Raw genomic sequence first — 6,178 nt, forward strand, 5'->3', positions numbered from 1 at the left:
TCTTACATTTAGGTCTTTGATCTATTTTGAGGAAATTTTTGTATATGGGTAAAGGTGATGGTCCAACTTCACTCTTTTGCATGTGGATATCCAGTTTTTCCAACACCATGTGTTGAAAAGACTGTCCTTTCCACATTGAGTGGTCTTTCAATCTTGTTAAAAATCATTTGACCATATATGTAAGGGTTTATTTATGGGATCGCTACTCTATCTCATTGGTCTGTCTGTCTGTCTTTATGCCAGTAACACACTGATGTGATTACTGTAAGCTTTGTAATGTTTTGAACCAGGAAGTTTGAGTCTTCTGGTTTTGTTCTGCTTTTTCAGGATTTTTTGGCTATTTAGGGTCTCTTGAAATTTCATATTAATTTTAGGATGGATTTTTGTATTTCTGCAAAAAACACCATTGGGTTTTTGATAAGGATTGCATGAAGCTACAGATCATTTTGGATAGTATTGACAACTTAAGAATATTGTCTTCCAGACCTTTTTCCAAAGACAATATTCAAGTGGCCAACGTGTACTTGAAAAGGTGCTCAACATCACTAATCATCAGGGAAACGCAAATCAAAACCATAATTAGATATCATCTCACACCTGTTAGAATGGCTAAGCATCAGAAAGACAAGAGATGGGCTTCCCTGGTGGCGCAGTGGTTGAGAATCTGCCTGCTAATGCAGGGGACATGGGATCGAGCCCTGGTCTGGGAGGATCCCACATGCCGCGGAGCAACTGGACCCATGAGCCACAACTACTGAGCCTGCGCGTCTGGAGCCTGTGCTCCGCAACACGAGAGGCCACGATAGTGAGAGGCCCGCGCACTGCGATGAAGAGTGGGCCCCGCTTGCCACAACTAGAGAAAGCCCTCGCACAGAAACGAAGACCCAACACAACAAAAATAAATAAATAAATTACTAAAACTCCTACCCCCAACATCTTAAAAAAAAAAAAAAAAGACGAGATAACAAATGTTGGGGAGGACTGAGAGAAAAGGAAACCCTGGTGTACTGTTCATGGGAATGTAAACTGGTTCAGCCAATATGGAAAACAGTATGGATGTTCCTCAGAAAATTAAAAATAGAACTACCATACTATTCAGCAAATCTGCTTTTGGGTACATATTCAGAGGAAACAAAATCGGTATGTCAAAGAGACATCGACAATAGCCAAGACATGGAAATAACCTAAGTGTACATCGACAGATGAATGGATAAAGGAAATTTGGTATATATACATATATATAATACATATATAATATATATATAATGGATACTATTCAGCAACAAAAAAGAAAGAAGTCCTGTCCTTTGCAACAACATGGATAAAACTTGAGTTCATTATGCTAAGTGAAAGAGAAAGACAAAATATTTTATGATCTCACTTATATGTGAAATCTAAAAAAAACAAAAACAAACAAAACATAGAAAAAAAGCAGATTTGTGGTTACTAGAGGCAGAGGCTTGGATGTAGAGCAATTAGATGAAGAGGGTCAAAAAGTACAATCTTCTAGTTATAAGATAAATCAGTACTGGGGATGTAGTGTACAGCATGACTATAGTTAACACTGCTGTTAACTATATTTGAGAGTAGATCTTAAAAGTTCTATCACAAGGACATTTTTTTCTTTGCAACTATATGAAGAGATGGATATTAACTATACTTACTGTGGTAATAATTTTGCAGTGCATGTATTTTAAGCCATTATGAGGTACCCCTTAAACTTATATAGAACTGTATGTCAGTTATATCTCAATAAAACTGAAAAAAATTGTCTTCCAATTCATGAACATGAGATGTCTTTTCATATATTTGTTCCTTGTTTAATTTCTTTTAGCAAAGTTTTGTGGTTTTAAGTGTACAAGACTTTGCCTTCTTCATTTAGTTTATTCCTAAGTATCTTGTTCTTTTCGATGTTATTGTAAATGGAATTGCTTTCTTAATTTCCTTTCCGGATTGTTCATTTTTAGTGTATGTAAATGCACCTGACTTTTTAATGTGTTAATGTTGTATCTTGCAACTTTGCTGAATTGTTTTATTACTTCTAACAGTTTTTTAAAATGGGATCTTTAGGTTTCCTACATGTAAGATCATGTCATCTACAAACAGATAATTTTACTTCTTCCTTTTTATTTTGGATGTTTTTTTTTTTTTCTTGCCTAACTGCTCTGGGTAGGTCTTCCAGTACTATGGTGAACAGAGTGGTGAAAGTGGTTTATCCTGGAGAATGTTTCCTGTTCACTTGAGAAAAATGTGTATTCTGCTGTTGTTAATTGGAGTGTTCTGTATATTTCTTCAGGTCCAATTGATTTCAAAAAATTATTATAAAGCTACAGTAATTATGACATACAGTAATCACAACACTGTGGTACTGGCATAAAGACAGACATACAGACCAGTGGAATAGAATAAAAAGCTCGTAAATAAACCCTCACATACATGGTCAAATGATTTTTGACCAAATAAGGAAAGGAAATAGAGTACTTTAACAATGTTCCCTTAGCATATTAATCATAGTTTTAAAAAAAATTCCTAATCTGATAATTCCAACATTCTTGCCATATCTGAGTCTGGCTCTGATGCTTGTTCGGTCTCTTCAAACTGGTTTTTTTTTTTTTTTTTTTTTTGCCTTTTAGTTGTTGACTAGAAGTATATATATATATATATATATACAGCCTAAAAGTTGAGAATTATGCTTTCTTCTGTGGACTAACTGAGGACTTCAAGTCCAGGAGGCAGCATCTCAAGTAACCCCGAGAAAAGTGCTCTGATGAGGCAAGGCGGGAGCTAGAATATATAGGAGTTTTGCAACAAAGGGCAGGTGGTCTGAACATCAAAAGATTATTGTTAATTAAAGAAAACGAGATAGATCAAGTTAAGGAATTTATCACTTTTCTACGTATGAGAAGATGCAAGACTCTGGGATTACTGAAATCATTTCGTTGATATGCACCTCGGAAGGGAGTGGCTGCCGTCTGATGGCTGCTACACGGCAGGTATTCTGTGTTTCCTTCGCCAGTTCATGGAGGGTCGCAATCGCTGAGGACGGTGACATCGTGTTTACTGATGTGGCAGGCAATATATTATTTCTCATAGTATACCTTGTAATTTTTGTTGAAAGACAAAAATGTTGTACTGGATAAAACAATCTGTGGTAAATAAGCATTTACAGATGTGGTGGTAAGGTGTGGAGGGATGGGTAGCATTCCATAGACCATGAAATATTAGTTCTCAGTCTTTTAGGGAGACTGTACCCCTGAGCTGTGAACTTCACAGCTTTCCCCCTCCTTTATGTGGGACAGGATGGCTAGAGGGGCTGGCATTATTTCCCTTCATTCAGGTTGGTTATGCTCTGATAAAGCTCCAATAAGTTACGCTTTGTTGAGGTAGTTCTCTTGAGGGCAGGCTTTGTTAAGAACAGACTGCTCTGGCATATTTCAAAATGGTTCCTTTTCCCCTCTCTCTGTTGTAATCACAAGGCAATTTTTTTTCTCTAATCCTTACTATAAGTAACTGGTAAGGCTCCTGGAGATCAAACACACAAAATCACAAGCACACCTGTAACAGGGATGAGTCAAATCTGACCACACGTTGGATCTGTTTCTTGTACTTTAACCTTTGCTTCCTGTTGCTTTTGTTCACTAAAAGGATACTGTCTATACACAATGGCCTGCCTCAGGGAACCCTGCCCCTCTGCCTGAATGTTAAACCAAAGTGCCTTTGTTCAGGGAAGCATCCTGACCCTGTCCACCTGTGGATGGCTGCAAGAAAGAAGAAACTAACACATCCCCTCCCCGAGGCTGGCCATTCCACGGGACATTTGAAAATCTTATGGATTTTTCCCTTTACTTCTTCATCTCCTCCCCCTCTCTGTTCTATAAAAAAAACTGGCATCCAAACCCTGATAAGATGTTTTTTTGAGACATTAGTCTACGCTCTTCTCGGTCTGCTGGCTTTCAAATTAAACTCGTATTCCTTACCTCAACACCTCGTCTCCCAATTTATTGGCACGTATTGGCCTGTTGGGTGGTGAGCAGAGTGAGCTCAGACTCGGTAACACACCCATCTAAGAATGGTCCCTTCTGGAGTTTTAAACTCTCAGACTTTTCCACACTGAGCCTCCAACAATTCATCAGTTTCAGTTTAGGATTCTTACCCTGATACTAGCTCCCACAGAAGTTTCTATTCATGGGTTTCTGCTTTGGTGAGTTCTGATTCTCTGGATCTACTTGTGTGTCTCTCTGATTTATGGGTCAGCAATTTGCCCTGTGACCTCACTTCTCTAATGGATCTAAGAAGAGTTGTTGATTTTTGGTCCATTTAGTTTTTTACTTGTTAGGACACAGGGACAACTTTCAAGCTCCTGATATGCTAGATCAGAAACTGGATCTCTATAATTTCTCTCTCTTGTAGATATTTTCATTTTGTTATATATTGATTTCCTGATTTCCTTTAGTTCTCTGTATGTGTTCCTATTTAGGTTATCAAGCTTAATCACTAAGACAATTGTTTCAAAGTGTTAGGTAAATTTGAAGCCTTTCTTTAGGGTCATTTTCTGGAGATTTATTTTGTTTCTTTGAATGGGTCATGCATTTGTTGAAAACTGGGCATTTGACAATCAGATACCTCTCCCAGTCTTTGCGGCCTTACTCTGTGCAGGTGTCGGTCCCCTAATCAGTGCATCATGAGGGCTCAGGGTCTTCTCAGGTGGTATACATCTTCATTGGGCCTGTGTGTGTGCTTTTCCCCCTAATTCCTCTATATACACAGCTGCTTTTCAAAATATCTTATGTCCCTAAGAGTCTCACCCTTCTTCTTCTCAGGGAATTGAGTGTTCTATTGTATTCCTCCACCCACAGTCTCTTGCCCCCAGGTGCCCACAGGTCAGAAATCCCCCTGAGGCTCTCCACAGCGCCCTGCACCACACTGCTATCATCAGCTTCCAATCTGATACCCAAACTAATCCACCATTCGTGTCAGCACTCGGAGTCAGGGGAGAAAAAACAGACCCTCCAATAGCCCCCAGAGAAGTCAGAACAGTGTAGACAACTTCCTTCCGCCGTAAGGGAGGGATCGGGAATTGACTTCCTCTCTCTGAGGTATGCCTGGGTGGGGGTGGGCAAGGGTGATCAAAAATGCCACAAAATTTTCGTTTGGAATGTTTTGAGTGCGGCTGTTTCTTGGTTGTGTATTCAGTTGGCTGCTGCAGATCCTTAACTGGTTTCTAGAGTTCTCACAAAACTACTTAGGTCGGTATGATATTTACTTGGTGTTTCTGTGGGGAAATGAGGGCCTGGAGCTTCCTACTCTTCTTTCTTCCTCACATCAACCAATATCATCTTTTGTACCTGGTAAAATTACATGATAATTTTGAGATTCATCTATTTTGTGATATTACTTGGATCAGTCATTCCTTCCTTTTCATTACTAATGTTCCATTGTATGAATATACCACAATTTGTTTATCTACGTTCCTAGTTATATACTTTGAGTTGTTTTTAGTTTTTTACTATTATGAATGAAGTTCATTAGAATATTCATGTACAAGTCTTTTTGTAGAGATAATTTTCATTTCTCTTAGGTAAATGCATGGAAGTAGGATTATTGTACCATAGCATATATGTATATCTAACTTGATAAGAGACTTCCAAAGTAGTTTCTTCTTTGAAGTGTCCTATTTTTATTGGGTTGGCATTTTATTGTTGATGTGTAGGGGTTCTTTGTATATTGTGGATACAAGTCTTTTGTCAGTTATCTGTGTAGCAAGACTGTCTTCCAGTCTGGCATTTCCCTCTCTTAACATTGTCTTTAGATGAGAAGTTTAAAATTTTTTTTTTTTGGGGGGGGTACGTGGGCCTCTCACCGCTGCGGCCTCTCCCGTTGCGGAGCACAGGCTCCGGACACGCAGGCTCAGCGGCCACGGCTCATGGGCCCAGCCGCTCCGTGGCATGTGGGATCCTCCCAGACTGGGGCACGAACCCGTGTCCCCTGCATCAGCAGGCGGACTCTCAACCACTGCGCCACCAGGGAAGCCCGAGAAGTTTAAAATTTTTGACCAAATCATTTATCATTTTCTTTCTAAAGGTACTGACCAAAGAGGTTAATACATTTTCTGTTCTAAGACATCTTTTCCTACCTCTACCCTAAGGTTGTGAAATTATTCTCTATGTTTCCTTCTAGA

This window comes from Leucopleurus acutus (genome assembly GCF_964270905.1).
Source record: "Leucopleurus acutus genome assembly, chromosome: 6".
Lineage (NCBI taxonomy): Eukaryota > Metazoa > Chordata > Mammalia > Artiodactyla > Delphinidae > Leucopleurus > Leucopleurus acutus.